A 27,874-nucleotide genomic window follows, 5' to 3' on the forward strand; every position below is an offset into this window, starting at 1 on the left:
GTCCCATGTCAGGCTTCCGACAGGGAGCCTGCTTCTCCCTCTGCCTGTGTCTCTGCCTCTCTCTCTCTCTCTGTGTCTCTCATGATTGAATAAATAAAATCTTTTTAAAAAATCTTTAAAAAATATAGAATATAATATTTTAGATCTATAACAGTCAATCTCTAACCTATTTTGTTTTGCTTTGTCAAAATCATAAATTGTTAACTGACGAAGTTATGAGAATCATGTGGATTATATTTTGTTCTTTTTTCTAAATGCAAGTGTTAAGAACTTGCCATATGGCCAGTATTCCTTATAAAATGTGTCACAAGCAGTGACAAGGCAATACTTTATTTTATTTTATTTTTTATTTTTTTAAGGCAATATTTTAAAGAAAAAAAAAAGTTTGAATATTTTCTTAGATTGTTCAATAAGCTAAACCTAAAGAAGACAAGAGAGGGCTAAGAGAAAGGAAAACAGACAGGGAAGAGATATTTATTTACTTCTTACCAAAAATTAGATAATTCAAGTCAAATTCATTGGGCAATAATGATTCGTTTCTCCATCAGAATATGGGTATTTAAAATTTCATTTATAATCAACCACAAGTTGAGAGTTTTCATTTGAGATAGTTACAGCTTGAGTATTTCATAGCCTGCCTTTGAGGTTAAATTTTGTTTTGTTTTTAACGATTTATTTTTTAGAGAAAGCATGCACCTGTGCATGAGCGGGGTGGGGGGGTGCAGAGGGAGAGAAAATCTCAAGCAGACTCCCCCCGCACCGAGCATGGAGCTCAATGTGGAACCCACATGGGGCTCGATCCCACCCCCCCTGAGGACATGACCTGAGCTGAAATCAAGAGTCGATGTTCAACCAGCTGAGCCACCCAGGCGCCCTTGAGGTTGAATCTTAAAACATCAGTATATTAAATTTTTACAAAGTAAGCTACAATATATCAGATCATACCATACGCTGGTGGAATGTTAGGAGGGAGTCTCAGTTTAAACTTTTGGGACATGGTTTTCTTCAAAATCAGAAGAGTTTCATATCTTCTCAAAATCGTGGCCACACTCCCGAAGGGCGTAGGTGGTGAGTCGAACAATGCAGTCCACGACTGACCTCAGACTCTTTCCACAGGCAGGCTTTTGCAAGAAATGAAAGCAAGTCATTGGATTATCATGTGATACCCATTTATTACCTATTAAGGAGCCATTTTATCTATCTAATGCACTGGGAATATGAAACATTCTGCTTTCTTAATGCTTTTTTATGTAATAACCGGTACTTGTATTCTCTTACATTTGCAATTACGGCACGTGGTTAACACATAATTGTGTATATTCTTGGATGTGGTTTTTTGTGTGCTCTCGCAAGCACGTTTACTCCAAGTTACCTATGGACATAAACGTCTGGGTTCTCCAACACAAGAGGGAGTGACATGGGCTCCAGTTACCTTAGCCCAATCTGGTGTGTTTTCAACTATAAGAAGTAGTTCAGGGCAACAGGAAATGGGGATCAAGGCACAGTAATGTAAGTGACTGTGAGCATCACAGAGATTGAGGCGGCTGCTTCCGAGCCCAAGGACAACCTATGAAGAGTGGCGAAGGAGCTCCTCCTCTTCTCCACAGCTGACTCCAGCTCACGGTGCCATGGACCTGATTTCCTTGTCAGTACTCCCAGCACCAGGATGCAGGTCCTACAGAGAGATTCATGGCCACCACCTGAATTTTCTACAGATTTCCAGAAACTTAGCTTAAATGACACAGATCTGTTTCCTAGGAGTTGCACAGGAAACAGTCTGACGTAGGTTTCATTGGGTTCACAGCAAGACATCAGCTGGGCTGTGTGCATCTCTGGACACTCTAGCTGAGAATCCCTATCCATCCTCTGTCTTCAGAGCCAGCAGAGGTGGGTAGAGAGAGTACTTCTCACGCTGCGTGGCTCTGGCCCCCTCTCTGTTTTCCTCATCCACTTGTCAGTAGTACCCCCATAATTGTTTGGGGCCCATCAGGACAGTACAGGATAATCTCTCTGCGTTCACGTCTGCTGATGAACAGACCTTAATTCTCTTTTTTCCTGTAATGTAATATACTCCCAGGTTCCTATGGAGACTATTATTCTGCTTAACTCCTTTATTAGTTATCATCTGGCTTGTAGTATCAGAGAGCTCTTAAACTCTTTAAACTGTGGCCTCAAACCAATTTGTTCACATATATTTTTTTTTTGAATTTCCCTATATATTTTTAGGGTTATTTTAATCTGTTATTGGCCACTGAGTATTTGGACAACTGCAACAATAAGCACTCACTCTATAATTCTTCCTGCCTCCGTACCATGCCTGTCATTTCATGAGAAGTTGACAGATTGAGGGTAATGGGCATGCGTTTATTTTTTTTTGTATGGGCACAAGTTCTGATTAGAGTCACTTTTCTCTAAGAGTTTGCACCAGCCTATCTCTGTCTCACTTCTTTTATCCTCTTTTGGCAATAAGTTACTGACTTTCCTTGGTTGCTTAGCCGACATTTACAGTGCTTTGTTCTTGGGTGGTTATTGCTTTTTCTTTGCTGTCAACACTCTTAGCTCTTCTAGAACGACTGCCTTCTGTGATAGAAACAGTATGGGAAGTCTGATGTTCACCAGCCAAAGGGAACAAAATTAGGGCTGTGTTTTCTATTGTTTTCCCCTTTAAGAAAACAAAACAAAACTAGTGTGTGTGTGTGTGTGTGTGTGTGTGTGTGTGTGTGTGTGTGTCAGAGAGCATGACCCAGGGATGGGTTGGGGGAGAGGCAGAGAAATAATCTTAAGCAGGCTCCACGCCCAGGGAGGAGCCTAACACAGTGCTCGATCATGACCTGAGCCAAAGTCAGATGCTTCACCGACTGAGCCACCGAGGCGCCCCCTCCTCTGCTGCCTGTTTTTAATCAGATTATTTATTTATTGTTTGGTTGGTTGATTGATTTGATGGGTTGATTGATTTGGTGTTGAGTTGTAGTTCTTTCTATATTTTGGGTAGGAGCTCCTTATCGGTATGTCATTTGCATTTATCTTCTCCCCTTCAGTAGGTCACCTTTTCTTTTGTTGATTTTGTCCTTCCTCACTGTGCAAAAGCTTTTTTATTTTGGTGCAGTATCAATAGTTTGTTTGCTATTGTTTTTCTTGCCTGGGGAGACCTATCTAGAAATATGTTGCTTTGGCCAGTGTCAAAGAAATTACTGCCCTTGCTCTCTTCTAGGATTTTTATGGTTTCATGGCTCACATTTAAGTTTGTAATCCATTTGATTTTATTTTTGTGCATGATCTGAGAAAGTGGTCCAGTTTCATTCTTTTGCCAAACACCATTTATTAAAGACTGTGTTTTCCCCGTTGTATATTCATGCCTCCTGTGGCATATATCAATTGACCATATAATAGTGGGTTTATTTCTGGACTCTCTGTTCCATTGATTTATGTGTCTATTATCATGCTAATACCACACTGTTTTGTTGACTGTTGCTTTGTACTATATCTTGAAATATGGGATTGTGATCCCTCAAGCTTTTTCTTTCTTAAGATTTTTTTTTTGAGGTCTTTTATAATTCCATACAAATTTTAGTAGTGTTCTAGTTCTGTGAAAATGCTGTTGGTATTTATAGGAATTGAACTGGCTGTGTAGATTGCTTTGGGTGCTTCCTAATTTTCCCCGTTTTTCTGTAATAAACTCATTAGCACTGCTGCACACATGGGAACTAACCTTTCAGAAAGCCAAGCTACACTCCCTGTTTTCAAACAGTAAGGACCAAGGCAATTGTAGGTCAGTATAGGATTTAAGGGTGAGATTTTGGAGTCCTACTACGTGGGTTTGACCTATACTTTTGATAATTATTTAGCTATACAGTCTTGGGAAAATTACTTATCTCTGTGTTAATGTGCTCCTACGTGAAGTAGTGTTTTTAAAAGTATTAAATGAACTGACATTTGTGAAGTGCAATTTACTATGTACTGGATAAGTCACAATTTATTAAGTTTATAAATACAAAATGCCTAATACTAAATTCAAACAATATATTTCACATGTATTGCTTTTTCACACATATAGTCAACTTTCTCCTTCTTTGTTTTTACCTTTTCATTAAATTGTCTTCTTAACCTTGGTTCCAGACCTTTAGACTGTTAGGACATCTACAGGAGAACTTTAGGAGAATAATCACATTGAGGAAAGCATCTATACTCACCAAGTGCCTTAGGGTGCCAATGGAGGGATTCTTTACTATTCTATCTGTAGGGGGAATGTAGGCTCTTTTTTTAAAATTTTTTTATTGGAGTTCAATTTGCCAACATTTAGCATAATACCCAGTGCTCATCCCGCCAAGTGCCGCCCTCAGTGCCCATCACCCAGTCACCCCAACCCCCCCCCACCTCCCTTTCCACCACCCCTTGTTCATTTCCCAGAGTTAGGTGTCTCTCATGTTTTGTCACCCTCACTGATATTTTCACTCATTTTCTCTCCTTTCCCCTTTATTCCCTTTCACTAATTTTTATATTCCCCAAATGAATGAGACCATATAATGTTTGTCCTTTTTCAATCAATTTATTTCACTCAGCATAATACCCTCCAGTTCCATCCATGTCGAAGCAAATGGTGGGTATTTGTCATTTCTAATGGCTCAGGAATATTCCATTGTATGGAATGTAGATGCTTGATGTGGACAGATGACAGAAATGTTCAATCAACAAGTGAAGATTTGTTTTCTTGATTAAAACATTAATAGACATCATCTCACCTTCACATGTATGAACACGACACCATCTCACCTTCACACATATGAATATACATGATACCATCTCCTCTTTACATGTATGAACATACATGACATCATATCACCTTCACATGTATCAGCGCATATGACATCATCTCACATGGTTGAGTACCTGTGCCTGGCACTCTGATGTTTGTTAAGGTTTTGTTCTAAAAAATAGGCCCAAGTGACTGTTTCTCCAAAACATCACAACAACTGAGTAGGGCAATGAACAAATAAGTTAATATTTTTACAGTGTCCCCAAAAAAATGTTTATTATTTTTTCTTTTTTTAAGAATTGGTAGAGTAGATTCAGGAGGAAGAGGTGATGGGATATTGGGAAGGAGAGAGAAAAATAGGAATAAGAGACAGGCAGGCAGGACTTGGGGAGGGAGACTTCTATTTCTCTTGTACTTTGACTTTCAGCCTATCTGAGTGATGAACAATCCACAGGGAGACAGACACAGTCTCCACAGTTCAATGTTTTTGCTAGTGAGCAAAGGCCAAAAACAATTCTGAAGTTTTAGGAACAAAATGATTCACCTATTATTGGAATAAATATCCTGAAAGCTTTAAGAAAGCCAGAAAAATATAGGTGAGAGAGTATAATTTTATTTTGATATTTAATATAATTAATGTGTCCTTTGGCTAGAAATGAGAAAAGATAATGAAAATAAGTACCAGGAAGAGGAAAGTGGATATAAACAGATTTTAGAACACTGAAGAGTTCCATATAAGAGCAAAAACAAACCATCTAAGAAAGCTGAAGTCAGCAAACTTTCATCCATAGCACAACTTACGGAAGTCTCAGAACGCGTAACATGCATTGAGCTAGAAAATAATCTGCATCTTAAGTGCTGATCCTGGAGCCTGGAAGGGTGGATCAGAGAGTCTATGGGATGTGCTGTGTTACATTTGCAGTTCTCTTTATAAGAGATTATGACCCAAACCCAAAGACATCTGCATAGGTAATGGATGGACAGAATACATAGATGATCGTTTTACATCTGTTCAAAGGGCAGGTGCTGGTCTATAGGTGGTTACACCTCATTTGGCCAAGCTCATGGATTGCAGTTCTGGTCGTTTCATCCATTCACTCAATGCTGTCTACAGCTATGGAATTGATGAAAGCGTTGTGTTTCATTCCAGAAACAAATGGTTACAGATATACTTTCATTCCTTTCCTAAAATATTTCTAATATTGTGTTGACTTTTAGGCTATACTGGTTTAGTTTCTAATTATCAGGACCATTAGTATTACTGGTTTTCCCCAATTAAAACATGATAGTTTATTATTTATTTTTAAAAGGATTTATTTTAGAACAGAAGCAGCAGCAGGGGCAGAGGGAGGGGGAGAAGCAGACTCCCCGCTGAGCAGGAAGCCCAATGCGGGACTCGATCCCAGGACCCTGAGATCATGACCTAAGCCAAAGGCAGACACATAACCAACTGAGCCACCCAGGGGCCCCTAAAACATACTTTAATATGAAAAGTATAATATATACATATACTTCTAAGCCAATAATTTTGCCCCAATGTCCATATCTGTTAATAAAATCTTAAAACATGGCTAAATTTAAAAATATGTGAACATTTTCACTAACGATCCGGTTTATTTACTTATTTTTTTTAATTTTTTTTAAAATTTATTTATGATAGGCACACAGTGAGAGAGAGAGAGAGAGAGAGAGAGAGGCAAAGACACAGGCAGAGGGAGAAGCAGGCTCCATGTACCGGGAGCCCGACGTGGGATTTGATCCCGTGTCTCCAGGATCGTGCCCTGGGCCAAAGGCAGGCGCTAAACCACTGCGCCACCCAGGGATCCCAACAATCTGGTTTAGAGGACTGAATTTAAAACAACTTAGCTATATAAATGGGAGGTAAAAGTTATATACTAGGCTTCCTTGCTATCATTCAGTTCCTTTTCTGATATTGGTACTTTGGCCTCTGAGCCTTTACCAAAAATGGGGAAAAAAAAAAATCAGTCCATGGAAAGTTAAGCAACTGCCTTTAACTCCTTTGCTAAGTGAAGTAGTGTTTCAAACGTGGAGTTTCCTTTAAAGAGAGATTTATTCCTGCCTCACAACATGCACAGAACAAAGTCTGAGAATTACATTGAATTGCAATACTGACCTCTTTCTTCTGAATTCCCGGGGCCGTTGATTTTTCTCCCTTCTGATAGCTGCTTAGGTATTTGTCTCATTTTCAAGTATGTTCTATAAGCTGCTTGAAGACAGGTTTGATGTCTACCTCCTTTTGAAAACCCCTGCCAGTCACTGGGATAGTGTCTTTCACAGTAGATGCTTCAGAAAGGATGCTACAATAACAGCATATGAGAATATTGATTAGTCATACTAATCAAGTTAGTCCAAGGTAAACCAAGGCGTACCGACCGCCAGGAGCTCAATGTAGTGATTGAATGCATATGAGAGGAATGCTTTGTTGTATAGTCTTTTTTTTTTTTTAAGATTTTATTTATTCATTCATGAGAGACACAGAGAGAGGCAGAGACACAGGCAGAGGGAGAAGCAGGCCCCATGCAGGGAGCCTGATGTGGGACTCGAACCCAGGTCTCCAGGATCAGGCCCTGGGCTGAAGGAGGTGCTAAACCACTGAGCCACCCAGGGATCCCCTGTTCTGTAGTCTTTTATGGAGATTTGGAAACATAGCAGTAGTAGGCTATCTTGCATAGAAAAGTTTATGCAAACCAAAGTGATCCTGTTTCAAAGATAAACCTCAAGAAGACCTGTTTTCCTTTCCAGACTACGAGTTAGTGAATAACTTATTTTAACGTGTTAAAATTTGAAATACAGCCCTCCTCTGTTCTTCAGTAGAGGCAATATAATGTAGAAAATAAAATCCTTATAACCCATAGCAAAGAAAATGTTTACAGAATAATGCTTCCCTCTCTTTGCTGTCACAAAATTGCCTTGAGGATGTGACATCCCAGGCCTGGGGTGTACTGCAGTCTCCTGGTGACAGGATTTCCAGTCTGTCTTTTGAAATGAGGGAAAACTGGGCACCTGGGTGGCTCGGTTGGTTAAGTGTCTGCCTTCAGCTCAGGTCATGATCCTGGGATTGAGTCCCAAGTCAGGCTTCCTGCTCAGGGAGGAGCCTGCTTCTCCCTCTCCCTCTGTCCCTCTGCTCTCTCTTTCTCTCAAATGAATATATAAAATATTAAAAAAAAAAAAAAAAAAAAGAGAAAACTTACTGTGAGGTTCAGAGCATTTGCAGCTGTGACACTCTTGTAGATGAGTGAAGTGTTCATACTGGTGGTGTTTCTTCATCATTTAAACACTTAAATGTCTTACTATTCGGAAAGAATGTTCTTTTAAAATTTGGCTAAACAGTTAGCTTTTTTTTTTTTTTTTTAATAGGTGAATAATCTTAGGCCAAGAAGCAAATATTTAACTTTGAGCCTTAGAAGTTTCTACTATTCACATCCCACCAAATAAAGTGTTAATGCCTCATTTTGACCTACTTGCTAAATCTGAAGCCACTAATTTTGATGAATAATGTACCTGAAATGTTTAACCCATTTTTAGACAGGGCCTATATTTTCTGGTGTTATTTCCAATTTTATTTGAAGAATCCATTAACGGGTACATTGTCTCCCCAAGAACAAGAAGAGTGATATCGAATTTGGAATCTTGAGCCTGTAGGAAAGTATAGTTGAAAAAAAGCCAAAAAAATTAAAATATTAATTACTGAAAGGTCATGCAGGAGTATTACATACCTTCTTCTCTGAGTAATCAACGCTAAAATTGAGAGTCTCTGGCAAATAGAAGTGGAACATGATTCAGATACTGTAAGTCAAACGCCAGATGAAACATCCCTGCCCCTTGTGGAAAGGAAGCTTTGCTTTAAAAACCAAGGACAGAGAGATAAGCTTAAATAGAAGCCAAAAAGAATCACCTTCCGTACACGGTGGCACCTGAGAAGCCAAGGGCAAGAGCTCTTTTTATGTCCAATTTTCTCATAGTAGCATGGCTCAAAATCCTGCAAGTCCGGTGGGTAACATACTTATCATTTATCTAATTAAATAGTGAATTTTCTTATAAGAAGTAGAGAATTAAAGATTGATTTTATTTTTCTACATGGTACTTGGTTGTCTGCAGAGTTCCATACACTATCAGATGTCATTTTGAGTAAGACTTCTAGATAAAGGGCAGCAAAGATGAAAACTTCAAATCTTAGGAAATAATTATCTGTAAACTGTTACCGTTTTTAATAACTGCCTAAGGAATGCAAGTGTGTAACAGCCATGATCTCAATTTGATAAATATAGACTTAAAATGTGATATTGCTTCTTTAGAGCTAAAGCCTTCTACTTCAAGCTACACTTTTAAAAACTATTATAATTATTTCCATGTTACTTTTGAATGTTACTTACTTTTCTAAGTTTCACGTAAAGGACTGTAGTTTTAAAAAAAAAATCAAAAGCTTCTATTCCTATTTTACTGGTGTTCATTAAATTTTCTTTCCATTACTTTGGGTGTCATTTTCAAGGGCAAATGTTAATGTCGAATATGTTAATTAGGTGGAGAGGAAAAAAAAAAAAAAAAAACCTCCCCTCTGCATTTAGAGATTAAAAGAACAAGATGTTAGATGTTGTGACAGGAGTTTTCTATGTAGAAATAGTGATGATGCAGACAAAATTTAACATGGGAATTTTAGAAAAACTTGGGTACACGAGGGTTATGGGAAACATGGTTGAAAGTAAAGACCACTGGGTGTTATGCTATATTTTGGCAAATTGAACTCCAATTTAAAAAAAAAGAAGGAAGGAAAGTAAAGATCAGGGCACCTGGGCGGTTCAGTGGTCGACTGTCTGTCTTTGACTCAGGGTGTGACTTCGGGGTCCTGGGATCGAGTCCACATTGGGCTCCCTATAGGGAGCCTGCTTCTCCCTCTGCCTGTGTCTCTGCCTCTCTCTCTCTCTTTGTGTCTGTCATGAATAAATAAATATATTTTTTAAAGAAAGAAAGTAAAGACCAATGGTGATGATGTGACTGTCTCAGGAAGTCACAATTCATTATAACAACATCCTATATTGTAGGTATCACTAGTTTTGACTAATTTTAATCATAGAATTCTTCACTTAGAACTCTTCTTAAACATCAATCCCGGACCATCTATGTTTTATTCTTCCTTAATGAGATTTGGCACCTTTCGAGCACACGCACTGGAAAAGCGGCCACATAGTCCATGCTTTTTGGTGGAGGAAAACCAAAACCATTATGCCTTAGCCCTTTCTGTGGCACACCCCAAAACTGACTTTGACACCAAAGTCAATATCAAAAGAAGTCATTTGCCTGCTTTAAATAACCTGTGCGTAAAAAAAATAAATAAATAAATAAATAAATAAATAAATAAATAAATAACCTGTGCGTAAGCAACCCAACTTCTATATGGCGATGAGGATGGGAAAACGGCCTTACAGGCCACAGATGGGACGACAGAAGATTGTTAGCTGGTACTCGGAGTCCAGCCTTTGTGCAGATGTTAACATGGTTCATCGTAGTGATTAACTAGGAGTACACTTCATAGAGCTTCCCTTCTATGGTATCTTTATATTATGGGTCAGATGAATTCTCAGTTCATTTATTCTTTTTTTTTTTTTTTTTTTTTTTTGTTAATTAAGCTTCTACAAAGTTGTGGCATGCCAGTTAGGTGCCATGTACCGGCCATCCTTCCTCTCCCTCCATTTCTTCAACGAGCGTGGCACTCCGGCATTTCAAAAATAAATTAATGATTAAAATATTACAGCCCCCTCATCCCTTTTGGTATTTATGGTAGTGACTGAGCAGAATCTTGTTTTCTTGCATATACAGGTACATCTTTTCTTTATTTATGAATTTGAGATGAAATCCATATGGACCTGTAAGTGGTTTCCTTGTCTGGGGTTGGCCCCTCTCGAGTAGATGCTGCTTGTCATCAGCTGCAGTTAATCCACAAGATTACCTGAGGTCCTCTCTGGTCCTCTCCTCAGCAACATAGATAACCATGGGTGACCCTCTGTCCTCGATCCCTACCTGTTCTGGCCTTCCTTGTTTTAGTACATTCTGGCCACACTCACGCTCAGTGTTTATGTAACCACCATGAAAGTCTATGCTTCCGTGTTTAGTGCATGTCCCAACTTCCATTTCCCATTTATAGGAGGAATCCTGTTCTCAATCTACCACTAGATTTTCCCCCAATAGAAAGACCTGTTCCAGCTAACCAGTTGACTTCATTGTGACTAAAGAAATCCTGGGCCTTCTGTGGCAAATGTTACTCCCATCTGGAATGGTCGTCTATCCAAATTGTTGAAGGTCCAACACATCACCCCTCAAGGATGGAGCTTTTGCTCCTGACAGCACAAAGTTATTCCTTCCTCTGATGAATCCCCAAGACACGTATTTGACTCTCTGCCTACCTGCCTGGGAGGGTTGCTGCGATCTCCAAGTTACTGGTTCTTGCTAGAACATTGATAAGCCCCTGGAGACCCTCCCATTTTGCAAATTCACAGAAACCCTTCCTTTTTACAGGTAGAGCCTCCTCTCAAGCTTTCCCAACTTGCAATCACCTTTGTAAATGCTGTTGATAAGTACTGTCTATCAAAACTGATATCATGTAGGTGATAAACTCTTCTCCAAAATGTGTTTCCTTATATCCGGGTAACGTTTCAAAGCTCTCACAAGGAGTATTGTGTGTTCCTAGTGTTTATTAAGTCTTGGGAGTGAATGTAGATGAGATGAATGTGAGTAGAGTGTTCTGTCCTGGAGGAAATCTATCCAGTTTTTTTTTTTTTTTTACATTATGAAGACAGAGTCCTACAACAACAGTAGTGTAATGTAACATTGTAGTGTTTCCAGGAGATTCTGATGATCACTGAGGCGATGCGTGTTGTGTACAGATTGCTTGCTGTTTCCCAGGCGTGCTGCATTCATACCTCTGGGCATTTGCGACTGTTGGCTACTCTGGTGAGGTTTATCCCCTCTAGGAAAATTTGCAAGTGGGGCAGGTAGATTTATGTTTATTTTTATTTATTTATTCTTAAAGATTTATTTATTTATTTTTAAAGATTTTTTTTATTTATTCATGAGAGACAGAGAGAGAGAGAGAGACAGAGAGAGGCAGAGACCCAGGCAGAGGGAGAAGCAGGCTCCATGCAGGGAGCCCGATGTGGGACTCGATCCCGGGACGCCAGGGTCACGCTCTGGGCTGAAGGTGGCACCAAACCGCTGAGCCACCCCAGCTGCCCTTAAAGATTTATTTTAGAGCTAGAGCGGGCACATGCAAGTGCAGGGGGGGAGGGGCAGAGGGAGCAGGGAGAGGGAATCTCAAGCAAACCCCCCACTGAATGCAGAGCCAACTATGGAGCTTGATCTCAAGACCCTGAGATCAAGACCTGAGCCAAAATCGAGACTCGGAGGCTTAGCCTCCTGAGCCACCCTGGTGCTCCATGATTGTTGTTTCACTTTTTTTTTTTCTTTTTTCTTGTGTTACTTTTGATCGTTAATGTAAATGAGGCCAGTTTTGAACTCAGGGGGTCAGGGACTGGGGTGCATAGCAAAAAGAATCACCCTGCTCAGTACTGAGGATCTGCTTCCTTGACCATCTCCTACATCTTCACTTGGCTAATTTCTTAGTCCCAAGGTAGATGCAGTTTTTATTGCTAAGTCCCCATAAAACACAGAATCCTGGGTGAGATGATTACCATCCCATAAAAACCAGAACTTCCTGTATAGTATTTATTCACATTTTAATGTGGCACATGTTTATTTTTTCAACTCCGATAAGATCAATAAAGATAAGATTGTCTTACCCTTGCATCATGCTATGTAACACAGTGCCCTCCCATATTTCCTTAAACTTTGCAGAGGAATGGAGCAATTAATGGACACAGATAGTCTTGTATGTCTTTCTGACTTTAGTAGATAAGTATTTGTTGAAAGCTTAACTTGGTAATTCTGGTGAGCTGAATGTGCTGCTCAATTTCTGCGAATAGGAAAACGAGTCAAGAAACATTAAAAAGGAAACCACAAAAATCACATTATTTTATATGAGATGAAGATTGTATAACCAATACCATTTCTTTCAGCTATACTAGATTGCCTTTAAAATAAGTAAATAATCTTTTGTGCTACTGCAATGAACAAAACCCTTTGTATGGAAAAATAGCATTTTTATCAATATGGCTTTGATATTTTAACGTGTATTTTATATGGTATTTTTTTTTAAGACTCACACCTCAACAGAATTTTTATCTCTATTTTTCTGGCAATGCTTGACATCATCATGCTTTGCATATGAAATGTGCTCAAAAACTGCTTGCTTGCTAAATTTAATTTAAATTAAATGTCCAGAAACTTAATTTTATAGGCATCATGCATGAGAGAACTTTAGATTCGTCACCATGGGAAGGTCAGTCTAAATCCTGACTTTGATTTGACTTTAGTCTGGGAGTTTGTCCGGTGCCAAAAGTAAGGAAAAGTCTTACTTGAGGGATAGTACTCCTTTCATAAAAGATTTTTACCAGATATTACAGTTCTAGTGTTCTGTCATTTCTCTGTTTATAGGCATCACAAATGGAAAAGTAATAAGACTAGCTTTATTTACCATGCACATTTGCTCTAATAAAGGTTTATTTTTCTGATTGTTTTCAATTTGGTTTATTTGCAATTACAAATATTTCTTGATACAAATGTGAGTGGAATTGGATGCTTATGAGGGAATTAGAGAAACACCAATGTCTCTCCTAGTTCCCGTGAGGACTTTAGATCTTGAAGGTCAGAAAAACAGAAAAGAATGAAGGAGCATCTGGGTGGCTCAGTTGGTTGAGCATCCTCCTCTTGGTTTTGGCTCAGGTCATGATCTCAGGGTCATGGGATTGATCCCCACATGGTGCTCCCTGCTCAGCAGGGAGTCAGCTTGAGATCCTCCCCCTCTCCCTCTCTACCCCGTGCTTGCTGGCAGGCCTGCTGTCTCAAATAAATAAAATATTTTTTTTAAAAAAGAATCAAATACGTTCTCGTGTGTCCAAACTAAATATTACCGTATTTCATCTGTCAAATTCCCTTTTATGAATGACATTGCTTTCAAAATATCTCTTTAAAAAAGACCTAGTTTTATTGGCTTAGAGGAGAAACACAGTAACCTCACTGAACTAAGAATTTCTTGAGGTCAGTCACCCTGTATTGTGTTTTGAATCTTACTGTCTAGCTCAGGACTAGGCTCAGAAAAGCTACTAAAACATACTTATCATGGTGTAGTCTCACTACCATGCACTAACTTAAATTTTCTTTCCCCTGATGTCCTCTAGACATGAACAGGAGAGAGCCTTTCTGATTTGGAGAAACTATAGATCAGTGCTTTTTTTTTTTAAAGATTTTATTAATTTGAGAGATGGAGAGGGTTGGGGAGGAGCAGAGAGGGAGAAGGAGACTCACCACTGAGCAGGGAGCCCAATGCGGGACTCGATCCCAGGACCCTGGGGTCATGACCTGACCTGAAGGCAGATGCTCCACCATGCGAGCCACCCAGGTGCCCCTGGAGCAGTACTTTTAAGGTGTGTTTTAGGGAACACTCATCTAGCAAGGTGCTTACATAAAAAATACTTCATGGTTTCCCTTGGAGGGTATATAACCCCCATTAGCATCTCTTCTCAATTTTGCTTAAATCCATTTCCTGTGCAGTACTCACAGTTGTTTGGAGAAGACTGAGCTTCTGGGATGGTGTGTCAGATGGGGCATCTTCACAAGGCCCTGGTGGCTGGAGAGAAGCAGTGGGAAAAGTTAGGGGGTTTTGCCAAGTGAGCCCTTGTTATCATTTTGGCTGAACCCTGATTTTGCTCCACTGCTGAAATTCAAATGAAACTTTGGAAAGCCCTCTCTCTGCCCCGAAATCACATAGCGTGTAGTCTCTGTAATAAATACAGACTTAACTATTATCTCTTGTAACATATACATGTTTACACTCATAAAGTGATGACATAATTTAAGACCAAGGCCCATGTTTTCTATTTGGCGTGCTGAGAAGCAACCTCAGGGGAACGAGCCTGTTGATGGGCTGCAGGTTGGAGGTGGTGTGAACTGGAATGCAGTGGGTGTGGGAATAAGGATGGGGAACGGAGGTTGGTCAGCAATTCTGCCTTTAAGTTGTACTTACTTCAAAGATAATATCCTTCCCTGCTTTATTTCCAAAAAATAATAATAATAAAAAAATACATCAAACTAAGAGATTTGTAAAGATCACTAAATATACCATTAATTATGAGTATGAGCTATAGAAGTGATTCTGAATACAAAAAAAAATTATATGATTTAGGAAAGCACGCATTGATCCATAAGAACAGTTGGTCACAAAACCAGTAATGACCTACCCCAAGGGAACCAGTGGTGGTCTTTGCTCCTATAATTTCTGAAAAGGTGCATTTCTATTTGGCTGTCAAAAAAGGGATGTGTGGCACAGAAGATGGCATAATTAGCAGCTAATTTAAAGTAACTAAAGTATATTAGCCTTAGTCAAGTGAACAGTTTTATTTTTGTTGCTGTCTTTAGTAATCACACATGTATGAGTCATTCAAAAGCCAATCTGGTTGGTTCAGCGCGTGCTGTTTTATCTTGTTTCCTCTCTGCCAGCATGCACATTTACCCGCAAATGGCTCACATCTGTTCTTTGTAATTTAGTGATTATGTGACGGCCTCTGTGTCCCCTTGTTTACTTTAAAAGGACAAAGGGAAGCTTCATTTGCATGAGATTTAAGGAAAAGCATTCATTTCTGAGGTTCTTTGGTTATTTGCAAACTTTCCCCACAAGTGGGTATCACGGCCTACAACACAGCAAACATTTAGAATATCTAAGTTTTTCCTCTGATCACACCCCGTTGTGCCCGTATCATTTGATGGCTGGTCCCTGATATTTCTCAAACTGTTGGCAGTATTTGAGCATTTTGATTCCTATCCAAAGAGAAACCTGGTTCATTGGGATAGCCATATGTCTCAGTCTCAGGACAGGCCCTGTTTACACCTGTTGTTCTGATGTAATTATTGATATTCCTCCTTTAACTCTGCAAATTGTACACAACCGGATGCCCATTGCTGTGGTCATTCTAGATACAGGGCATAACCGTGCAATCAGTACAGTAAGAGATGAAATGATTTCACGCTGCAGTGGAAGAGGTCTGAGTGGAACGGGGCTGTTGACTTTTAAATTTATAGGAATCAAAAATTAAAGATTTGGGAATGAATCTACTTGGAAAAAAGGATAAATTATAGCATCTTCTGGTATATTCTATGTTATGCTTCTAGTTCGTGTGTAGTCTGGTCTGTTGTCGGAGATTTGACGCCGTGCAAAGCGAAACACTATTTCATATGCTCCACTGTCCTGCCCAAGAAATGCTCTTCTCAGCGTCACCACTTTTTTTTTTTTTTTTTTTTGCATTGTACAAATACCATCTGGTCTGCCTACTCTAGATATTCCATATACACCTTATCAATTTCCATGTGTTAGGTGGCTCTGTTACTTACAGAGACCTAGGGCATCTTTTAATTTTATTGGAACCAGTTGATGTAGAGAGCCAGCTGCTTGATAGAAGGGAAATTGCCCCTACAAGTGAGTGGAGAGCCATGGTACCTGCATTATGAACAATTTTACATATTAGTTGAAGAGCTGGGTTTCCTCCTGGGGAGTATGCCAAGCGTTGAGAAGTTTCTGTGTCAATAACTCCTACTCGATTTCATTGATGAGGTTCCATCACTAATTATCTAACAACACTGTGGATACACGCAAATCTGATGACATAACAGGTCTTGTGACATAACAGGTCTTGAAAATGACCCTGGGACGAAGGGAAGGGTGTGTGACCTTCCGACCACAGGCATGTCTGTGATGTTCCTCTGGTGGTTCCTTCCTCTCAAAAGTGAGTTGAGGACCCGTCCAAGCTGTATCACAAGTAATACATGGGAGTTTTATGTAAACTCCCCAGGATACCAACATCTGTCTGCTTCCTAATTAATGATCTCAACACACATCATCCTTAAGCATCCTGTCGTTGCCTACGTAGAAGTATCACATTCGTACGGTCTCAGTAAAGCATTCAGTGAGCACTACACCTGATCCAAATGTGAAATAGTGACATTTTCTTAGAGTTATTCATAGCAGTGGAAAGGGCACATTATACGTACTTACAGGGCTTTCAGCCAATACTGATTAAGTCTTACTGTGTAGACTATAGTATTATTCTCAGAACTACCAAGATTACAGATATTATTAGCTATCCATTCCACAAATTATAAATAATGGCAAATACCTTTTAGAATTCAGACTGTATACTCCAGCAGACACGGGCCTTTCTGAGTGATTCTGAGAGCTATCTGTTCTGCAGATAGAGCAATCAATACTAAACGCGGACATATTTTAAGATCACACAGAGTTTTAGAGTTTCTTAGGCTTCCAGGGTGAGTTAAGGTAATTTCTAAGGAAATCGACTGCAGAACTTCTTAAAGGTAGTCATTTTTAATTTGTAAATATGCCAAATTGGAGGAGGTTGTGTGTGTTTGTAACTTACGTGTGTGTGCACGCATGCGTATGTCAGGACAATACTGTTGACATTTTTTTTTAATTTAGCATAAAATGATATGATTTGAACTTTTAAAATTTATTCCTTGCTCTTATTTATATGGAGCTATTGACAAAAATGAGATCTATTCAGAAGAGAAAAGGAATGTTTTGTATTTTTTGCTCATGATACGATTTCTGAGGTGTTTTGCCCTGTATCGAATAAACATCTGTAATATTCAACTGTAAGTCATAACTAACAGAAAACAAAGACATTAAGGAGACTTAATCTTTTTTTTTTATTTTAAATTTATTTGGGAAAGAGAGAGAATGAGCATGAGCAGAGGGAGAGGCAGAGGGAGAGAGAGGAGCAGGGAGCCCAACACAGGACTCGATCCCAGGACCCTGAGATCATGACCTGAGCCAAAGGCAGACACCTAACCAACTGAGCCAGGCGCCCCACATAGATTTAATCTTTACTTATCAAGAGTTTTATGCTTGAATCACTATTTAGGAAACCCTGTATTTGGAAGAAATAGTGAACACTATTAAACTTTTCTTAGAAGGTTAAGAATATTAAAGCTCCAGTGACCAACTCTATATGAGTGTGGAGGAAGGGAGGTGGAGAGGAGATAAGAAAGCCAGTGGCCTGGGACAGAGGGACACAGACAGCTGCCTTTTCCAAGGTCCTCCTGATTCCAGACAGGAGAGAGACACGCAGAAATGCACAATGTCGAAAGTAACCCCCCCCGCCCCACGAACTCCCCTATGAAATTTTTATAGAATCAAATGAGAGATACAGCAACACACAGCAAAAACCATAGGAAAACACTTTGAAGAGCATGGGTGTATCCTTGGATTTTTTTTTTTTTAAGTGTCAAATTCTGCATTGAGGTCTCTACTGCTGTGCCAGCTGCAGAGGTGCCAGGTGCTAGAGACTAGGGTTGGCATCTGAGCTACAGGACTCAAAAGATGGCAATACGCAACTTCTGAGATCACTGTTGTTATTAAGGATCATGATGTCGGAATCTAATAAACAACCGGGTTAGCGATGCTTATGCACCATGAGAAAGGATTGATTAGCTCCTGTTTTGAAATATTCTCAGCTTATTATAGTCAGCTTGCAAGAGTGTGACAGCTTATGGAAGTTTGCTAAGAGAAATCTCTTAGGTCTGCGTGAGATGTCTGATGACCATATACGCGTCGTGCCTTATCTCCTGTCTAGAAAGGAAGCACTTTATTATCAGGGAGAGGAATGTGAATGGCTTCATCAACATTTCATGTAGTTTTAAAGCAATTGTCTCTAATGCTTATGATTAGCCCACAAATAAAGGTAAAAGCGAGTCAGTAGTATTAGGATTACTTATGTTTTATTTTGTGGATCGATTATTGTAACTGTTACCCCATTTTTAAAAACATAATTAAAAAAATGTTGGGGAAGCCTGGGTGGCTCAGCGGTTTAGCACCTGCCTTCGGCCCAGGGCGTAATCCTGGGGTCCTGGGATCGAGTCCCGTATTAGGCTCCCTACATGGAGCCTGCTTCTCCCTCTGCCTGCGTCTCTGCCTCTCTCTGTGTCTCTCATGAATAAATAAAATCTTAAAAAAAAATAAAAATAAATGTTGCATGCATTTCCAGTGAAGATAGGAAAAGCATACTTCGGCCTACTTTTGGCTGATCAGGGGGTAGGAAGGGAGCCCCTACGGGATAGAATAGCCTCTCACCAGTTTGCAGTTAAACAGTCAGCCAATGCTGCAATCATCTGAAGGCCTGACCTGGCTTAGGGGTTCCACTTCCACGCCCACCCACAGAACTGTTGGCAGGAGGCCGCAGGTCCTCACCGCATGGGCCTTCCATAGAGCGGCTCATGACATGGCTGTGGGTTCCTTCAGAGGGAATGATGCAAGCAGGGGGAAGGGAGAGTGAGTGAGTGCCCAGCACTCTTATTAGAACTTGACTTTAAGATGCCATTACTGGGGCGCCTGGGGGCTCCATCAGTTGAGCATCCAATTCCTGATTTTGGCTCAGGTCATGTCATCCTGTACCTCAGTTTCCCCAATAAGCCTATTTCTCTGTTACTGTCTCTGGGTCTTTTCATCTGTGATAAAATATCACTTCCTCTGGCTCCCATCGGTCCTATACTAAGGCTTGATGGTTTAAAAAATAAATAAATGTCTCCTGTGCCTTCGATAGTTTAGCTAATGTTCTGTTGATGAGGTGCACATATTCCCTACATCGTTTTATCTTTTATTATCTCATTTGCAGAAACATTATTGCTCATACATTTGAAACTATTTTCGATGGTTGGCACCTATCAAATATCCCTTTATCTTAGGTTATTTGGAGACTTTTAAAATCAAATCATAGCACAGTAAACACTAAGGTTGTATGTAATGAAAAATACCGTTAGAAGAGGCTTATCAAATTTCTGAACTTTGTGCTTAGAATATGAATGTCACAGATTACAAATTCGGATGAAACCACACAACAGAATCATGGCTGGCTGATTTTTTTTTTTTTTTTTTTGTAGCATTTGACTATTTTTACTTTCTGTTTAATACAAGAACACAAAGGTCCATGACGATGAAAATTTATAAGGTGAACGTCGATAACCAGTAGCGGCAGATAAAAGAAACACTGTCACCAGGAAGCACCCTTCAACCTTACCTTGCCTCAGTTTACCACACCAAGGGTAGCCACTCTTCAGACTTCCAACACCCTAGAATAGCAGCATCTATTTCTGAACTTTATGAAATCACAGAATGTCCTATTTTGTGAATGGCTTATTTTACTCCACATGGTTTTGGGATTCCTCCATGATTTGGGCTATCGTTGAAGAACATTCATTTTATCACTGGGTAGTAGTATTGTCTGAATTCCACATTCCTTCATCTTTTTACTGTTGCCGCCCACTTGGGTTTTTTCTGGTTTGAGATATTTTAATGAGTGTTTCTATGAACATCCTTATGCCTCTGTTTCTGTGATCTTCTCTTTGCACCTGTGTGTAGTATATGCAAGGGGGGGACCTGCTGGGTCCCAGGCAATGTGTGTGTGCTGCTTAGGTCGACCATGAAGATGGTACCCAGGGTGACATGACCAAGCTCTACATTCTCGGAAAGAGATCCAGTCCTTGGATATCCCTGCGGCTTCCTTCAAGCCTCTGTGGTGAGGCCTTAGAGATACCCTGTTATGGTTTTAATCAGCCTTCTTATGACAATTAATCAAATTGGGCACCAGGGATGCCTGGGTGGCTCAGTGGTTGAGTGTCTGCCTCCAGCTCAGGCCATGATCCTGGGGTCCTGGGATCGAGTCCCACATCAGGCTCCCCAGAGGGAGCCTGCTTCTCCCTCTGCCTGTGTCTCTGCCTCTCTCTCTGTGTCTCTCATAAATAAATAAAATCTTTAAAAATAAAATAAAACATTTTCATAGAGATAGCAGAAAGATCTAATGCAATTAATTGGGGCAGAAAACCACATATTTTTCAACTGCATTGTCGTTAATACATGTGAGTTTCTGCATTTTCTGTCTTGTTCCATTTTTCAGTCTGTCTTTTGCCTGGACTGCCTGGGCTTAAATGCTGTAATTAAAAAAAAAAAAAAAAAAAAAAAACGTTGACACATATTTATTCTTTGAGGACTTCTTTTTAAGTGTGGAGAGTGGGCCACGTTACTATCCAGAAATGCGATTGCAAAGGCAGATTTTGCTGATGAACATTGTGAATATAAATATATATATTTTTATAATTAGGAGATAATTTTAAGAATTGAACAGCTGTATTTGGTAACTCGCATACCCCGCTGCAGTGAACACCGAGACTTGAGTGTCTCAGCGGAGTAGAAACTTAACTTTTCCTCGGGCAGCAGGTCCTTGGGTGTGTGCATTCAGTGGTCACCTCTGCTTGAGATGTTCTCACAAAGGGGAGGAATGTTCTCTAGCCTTGACTCCGCACTATGGAAGGGGGTGTACACGAGTGATGTTGGCTGAGAGTGAGAATTTTGTGCCTTGAGCTGTGGCACAAAACCAAACACCTGACTCCGTAAACCTCTTCTGTGAGATACCATTTAGAGGCAGTTTAGAAAGAACTTAACTAATGAGCTATTCAAAAAACCTTGAGCAGGGTTTAAAGTCACAAATCATCTTATTGAAAGAACTTTAATTAGTTTAAGAAAGTTTTCAAATGGTATGTTCAAGTTGATAGGAAAGAAACTCTTCCTCACCGTATCCCATTTGCTAATTGTGGCTCAAAATCACAAATATTATAATGTAGAGGCAATATCTTGAAGGCACTGGATTTGATTCTACTTTTAAAAATAGAATCTAATTTTCTGTATTTCTTTATAGGATAGTGCCAATAATATCTTAGAGTGAATAGTGAAAGGATATTGGTATTAGCTCACGTCCCATGTCTGTAATTCATCAACAGGGCACCTCAGCAATCTGGGGCTCATAACTTTGTAAAATGGAGATTTCCACACTAGCTCATAAGGCATTTCTCAAGGTTAGATGGGGAAAAAAATCTGCAAACCACAGTCGGGGCTGTGGAAGACACTACACAATATGCAAGTGGTAATATTATTCGTTATCATTAAATAGTGTTTTGAGCTTTAATAGTGTGTTCAGGTGTTTCTGGGATCGTCACAATAGGACTCCAAAGTGGGTAGTGTGAGCGTAGAGAGGGTGAGGGATAATGTATGGGACCCTCACCCTCTTTCCCCAGCACATGGATGGTTCTGGAGACACACGAGTCATAAATTACCTGCAGTGCTCTGTGGGTAATCTGGTTAGAGTTGTAAATGTCATGATAGCACCACAGGCAAGTATTGCTCAGAAATACGGCCTCGAGATGAATGAAACCACTTCGCTTATAGGTGAGAAGACCTGGATGGTTTAGGTGAGGACCTATGTTACTGACGTTAATCTCAGTTCAGGAGTAAACTACCCTAAGTTACAGCCACCCCGGCCCAGAACTTCTCTCGCTTGCCAGATACCCATGATGCCCTTGTGATCATCATGATGGATATTATATAATAATATTGAGATATTGATATATCTCAATATATATTGATATAATATTATTAGTTATATTGAGTATATTATATATTGATATATATCAATATATATTGATATAATATTATTATATCATCATCAGGACATTATCAAAAGAGCAAATATGGTTTCTGAGAAAAAGCAACATTCTTGTAAAACTGCCATTTAATTGGTTTCATGCAATGATTCTTAGTCTCAGGTCCCCTAACTCTTAGAGATACAAGAGACCCTGGATGTTTACATGCAAAAATTTGCATGCATGTTCTTAATTATATTTTTGTGAAGAAATCTTCTAAATTTTTCTGTTTCTGTAAAAAATATATCATTGAGATTTGTACAGGGATTGCACTAAATCTGTACATCACTTTGGGTAGTATTGACATGTCAATAAGACTAAGTCTTCCAATCCATGAACATGAGATGTCTTTCTATTTATTTATGTCTTCTTTAATCTCTTTCAGCAGTTTTTTTTATACTTTTCATTGTATAAGTTCTTTACAGATTGTTCATTGTTAGTGTATATAAATGCAACTTATTTTTGGTGGTTGACTTTGGCCTCATATTTTTTGTTGAATAGATTCTTCTATATATAAATTACCTGTAAACAGATACACTTTTATTTCTTTCCTTATTATTAGATGCCTTTTGTTTCTTCTTCTTCCTGAATTATCATAGCTAGAACTTCTAATGCCATAGTGAATAGAAGTGGTGAAAGCAAGCCTTCTTGTCTTGTCCCTGACCTTAGAGGCAGTACTTTAAATCTTTCAGCATTGAGCATGATGATCACTGTGGATTTTCATATATGGCTTTTAATATGTTGAGGTAGTTTCCTTCTGTACCTAGTTTGTTGAATACTTTTTATCATAAAAGAATATTGAACTTTGTCAAATGGCATCAATTAAGATAATCCTTTGATTTCTGTCTTTCATTCTCTTGATGTGTATTACATTGATCTATTTTTATTTGAAATATCCTTGCATTCCACAAATAAATTTAATTTGCTCATGCTGTATAATCCCTTTAATATTCTGGTTATTATTGTTTGCTAGTATTATGCTGAGGATTTTTGGATCAGTGTTCATGTTTGTCTGTATTTTGTTCTTATAGTGTTTTAGTTTGGTTTCTATATCAGAATAATTAATATTGGCCTTAAAGAATGAATTAGGAAATAGTCCTTCCTTTCTATTATTGTTGTTATTGTTAGTATTTATTTTAAAAATATGAGAATTAAAACTGGAGTTAATTCTCTCCTACATGTTTGGTAGAGTCTACCAGTAAAGCTATCAGGTCTAGGACTTTCCACTGCTAGAAGTTTTGATTATGATTAATTGTCCTTATTAGCTACAGGTCTATTCAGATTTTTCTATTTCCTTGTGATTTATTTTTGGTTAGTTTTGTGTTTCTAGAAATGTGTGTATTTCATCCAGATTGTATGATTTATTGGCATACAATTAGAGTATGCACTTATAATCCTCTTCATTTCTGTAATATCAGTTTTAATGTCCTAATTTCCTTTCTGATTTCAGTACTTTGAATCCTCTTTTCAGTCAACTTTGCTAAGGATTTATTAATTTTTGTGACGCCTGAGTGGCTCAAACATCTGCTTATGGCTAAGGTCATGATACTAGGGTCTTGGAAAGAGCCCCACATTGGGTTCCCTACTCAGTGGGGAGTCTGCTTCTCTTTCTCCCTCACCCCTGCCCCTAGTTTGTCGTATGTCTTTCCCTCTCTCAAATAAACAAAATCTTAAAAAAAATGCTTTATTAATCTTTTCAAAGAATCAGTGTTGGTTTTGTTGATTTTTCTGTCTCTTTCTGTTCTCCATTTGCTTTATCTCTGCTCTAATCTATTACTTCCTTCTGTTAACTTTGAATTTAATTTGCTCTTTATCTAGTTTAAGCTATGTTATATTGTTTTGAGATCATTCTTGTTTTTTTAAGACTTATTTATTCGAGAGAGAGAGCAAGCAGGGGGAGGTGCAGAGGGAGAGAGAGAATCTCAAGCAAACTGTGCTGAGTAGGGAGCCCAATGTGGGGCTTCATATCTCAATCCTGAGGCCATGAACTGAGCTGAAATTAAGAGCCAGATACTTAACTAACTGAGCCACCCAGGTGCCCTGATCATTCTTGTTTATTTAATGTAAGCTTTTTTAAGCTATGTGTTTCTCCCTTAGCATCATTTTTTTCTGTGTCCTATAGTTCCAGTATACTGTATTACTGTTTTTTTTTTAAAGTGATTTCTAATTTCCCTTTTGATTTATTCTTTGATCCACTGGTTCAGTATCTAACTTTTGGTACACCTGGGTGGCTCAGTGATTGAGCATCTGCCTTTGGCTCAGGGCATGATCCCGGGGTCCTAGGATTGAGTCCTGTATCAGACTCCCCACAGGAAGCCTGATTCTCGCTCTGCCTGTGTCTCTGCCTCTTTCTGTCTCTCATGAATAAATAAATAAAATCTTAGAAAAAAAAAACACTCTTAATAATGGATAGAACAACCAGATAAAAAGAGAAATAAGGAAATAAAGGAATTGAATAACACAATAATACAGGAAGTATTGTTTACTTTCCACTCCATCAATTTGTGAATTTTCCTGATATTTCATATTTCTATTTACTCTATTGTGACTTCTTTTTGGCCCAATGTATGACCTAACCTGGAAATTTTTCCAAATGTATTAGACTAGCTTGTAGTCTGTTGTTTTGGCACACAGTGGTCTGTATATATCTTAAATCTAGTTAGTTTATTGTATTATTCATGTCGTTTATTTCCTCCTTTTTTCTGGCCTGTCCATTATTGAGAGTGGGATATTGAAGTCTCCAACTACTATTGTGGAAATATTGACTTCTCATCTCAATTCCATCAATTTTCTCTCACACACACACACACACATGAGGTTTGTTATTAGGTGAGTAAATGTTTATAATTGTTACATATATATTACATATAATTATCTCTTACTTTTTGACTTAAAATCTATTTTGATTAATATTAGTATGGCTACCCCTGCTCCCTTTTTGTTACTATTAATGTAAAATATCTTATTTATTTTATTTTCTTTCTGTCCTTTTTATTTTTAATCTGTGTCATTAGATCTAATTCGAGTGTCTCATAGCACATAGGTAGGTTATCATATTTTGTTTTAATCTTTGTTTATTTACCTCTGATTTTTGATCAGAGTTAATCTATTTACATCTAGCATAATCACTGATAAGGAGCCACTTCTATCATTTGTTATTTGTTTACTGTGTGCCTTATTGCTTTTACCAACCCCCTTTGGTCATTTATTTCTTGGAATATCATCAGTTTTTTGTATTTAGCTTATTTCTTTGTCAATAAATACTTGAACTCCTTTCAAATATCCTTTGTGTAAATTCTATAACTGTATCTTTTGTGGTTTCATGGCAATTATATTTAATATCCTAAAATTATAGCATTCAGATTTATACCAGCTTAACTTTGATAACATATGAAGCTCTACTCCTTTATAGCTCTTTTGATATTGCTGTCACAAAAGTCTTTATGCATTGTGTGTCTCAAAACACAAAGAATTACGTTAATTGTGTTAGTCTCTGAATTTATGGAGAAAACAGGATGGAGTTACAAACCAACGTTACAGTAATATTTTTACTATGTTTTTTTTTAAATGTGTCAGTCTCTTAAATCATGTAAAACAAACAGAAAAGGAGTCAAAACTTAAAATAACACTGGCTTTTGTATTTACCTGTGTCTTCACCTTTACTGTGATCTTCATTTGTTTATATAACTTTGAGTTATCATTCAGTGTCTTTTCATTTTGACCTGCAGGACTCCCTTTCATATGAGGCAGATCCAGTGGTAATACTTTCCCTAAGCTTTCCTTTATCCTGGAATGTCTTCATTCCTTCCTCACCTTTGAAAGACAATTTTTCCAGAAAGAGGATTCTTTGTTGACAATTTTATCTGCCTATCTATCTATTTTAGTATTTTTATTATACTAGTCTATGACCTTCTGGTCTCTCAACTTTGTGATAAGAAATCTATTGATGATTGTATTGAGGATATTTTGTATGTAATCGCTTCTCTTGTTTCTTTCAAAATTCTGTCTTTTTTTCCCTTGGTTTTTAAAAGTGAGTATAATGAGGGGTTCCTGGGTGGCTCAGTCAGTTAAGCATCAGACTCTTGATCTAGGCTCAGGGTCATGAGATCGAGCCCACTGGGCTCCACACTGAGGATAGAGCCTGTTTAAAATTCTCTTTCCCTTGGCCTCTCCTCACCTCCCTACTCTCTCTCTCTCTCTCTCTCTCTCTCTCTCTCTCTCTCTCAAAAAAAAAAAAAAAGAAAGAAAGAAAATGAATATAATGCATGTCAGTGTGAGTCTCTGAGTCTCTGAGTTCATTTTACTTCGAGATTCATGAGCTTATTTATATTCATATGTTTCATAAAATACATTATTTCAGTCATTATTTCCTCAAATATCCCTTCTGCCCTTTGCCCTCCTTCTGGGGCCCCCACAATGCACCCGTTGTGCTACTTGATGGTCTCCAGATCCCTTCGGTTCTGTTCCCTTTTATATTTTCCTCAATCTTTTCCCTTGTTGTTCCTCAGCCTTGGTGATTTCCATTGTTTTAACTTCAAGTTGATGGATTCTTTCTTTTGCATGCTCAAATCTGCCTTTGAATCTTTCTAATAAAGGTTGCATATCAGGCTTTCTGTCTTCTTATATTTCCATTTTGTCCACACAACATTTGCTTGCCTTTCTCCATATCTTCCTTCAGCTCCTCAGCCCCCTTAACTAAGACTGTTGTTTTAAAGTCTCTGTGTAGCTGATCCTTTTCAGGGACAGATCTTTTTCAGGGACAGATTTGTTGATGTTTTTTCTTTCAATGTGCCATAGTTTCTTCTTCTTTTGTATACTTTTTGGTTTTTGTTGTTGCTGAAAAACTGACATTTGAATCTAATAATGTGAATATGGAAGTCACATTTTTGTCCTTTTCCAAGTTTTGCTGTTTTATTAATTTGTTTGTTGGTTGCGGGCTCTCTGTGCAGATCAGTCTGTGGGGTCAGCTGTAGTCTCTTCTAAGTGTGCACCTTGTCCTGGGCTTGCAGTGACTTTCTTATTTCCCCTGTATATGCATTTGCTTATGAATGTCTTAGTCTTTGATGTCTGGCTCCCAAGACAGGACAGAAAAAAATATACAGGAGGAAAGGAAGTTGGCTCTTTAAGTCCTCTGGAAGGCACTTTGGACAAGGCGTAGAGGGATTTGCAATGACAGTAGCCATCCATCCATCCATCTTTGCAGCTCTGAGCTCAGAAGCAGCAGTCCTCACAAGATCCCTGATGTTCAGAGGCCAGGATCCTTGTTTACTCACCTGGACTGTCACTAGCTGTGTAAAAGGTGCTCCAGGAGAACACACGCAAGCTGCCTGACATGGGTTGAGGGGTGAGGGTGAGGGGTGGGGGTGAGTGGCTGCCAGTAGGCTAAGAGCTGAAATAATTGACATTAACTCAGTGTACTGTCCAAGTACATTTCCCTGGGATGGTCCAAGCCTTCTG

The 27,874-nt window shown here is 38.8% G+C and overlaps 1 long non-coding RNA gene across 1 annotated transcript; it reads right to left on the minus strand.

The window, feature by feature from the left end:
- Positions 1-231: 231 nt before the first annotated feature.
- Positions 232-27,861, minus strand: LOC112656265 (uncharacterized). The gene is made up of 6 exons (XR_007406239.1): positions 26,063-27,861; positions 14,442-14,510; positions 12,565-12,737; positions 8,276-8,410; positions 6,888-7,071; positions 232-1,121 (listed from the first exon to the last, which is right to left on the minus strand). It is a non-coding gene; the product is annotated as an uncharacterized LOC112656265 (long non-coding RNA).
- Between the last annotated feature and the right edge of the window lie 13 nt (positions 27,862-27,874).

This window comes from Canis lupus, chromosome 26, assembly GCF_003254725.2.
Source record: "Canis lupus dingo isolate Sandy chromosome 26, ASM325472v2, whole genome shotgun sequence".
Taxonomy (NCBI): domain Eukaryota; kingdom Metazoa; phylum Chordata; class Mammalia; order Carnivora; family Canidae; genus Canis; species Canis lupus.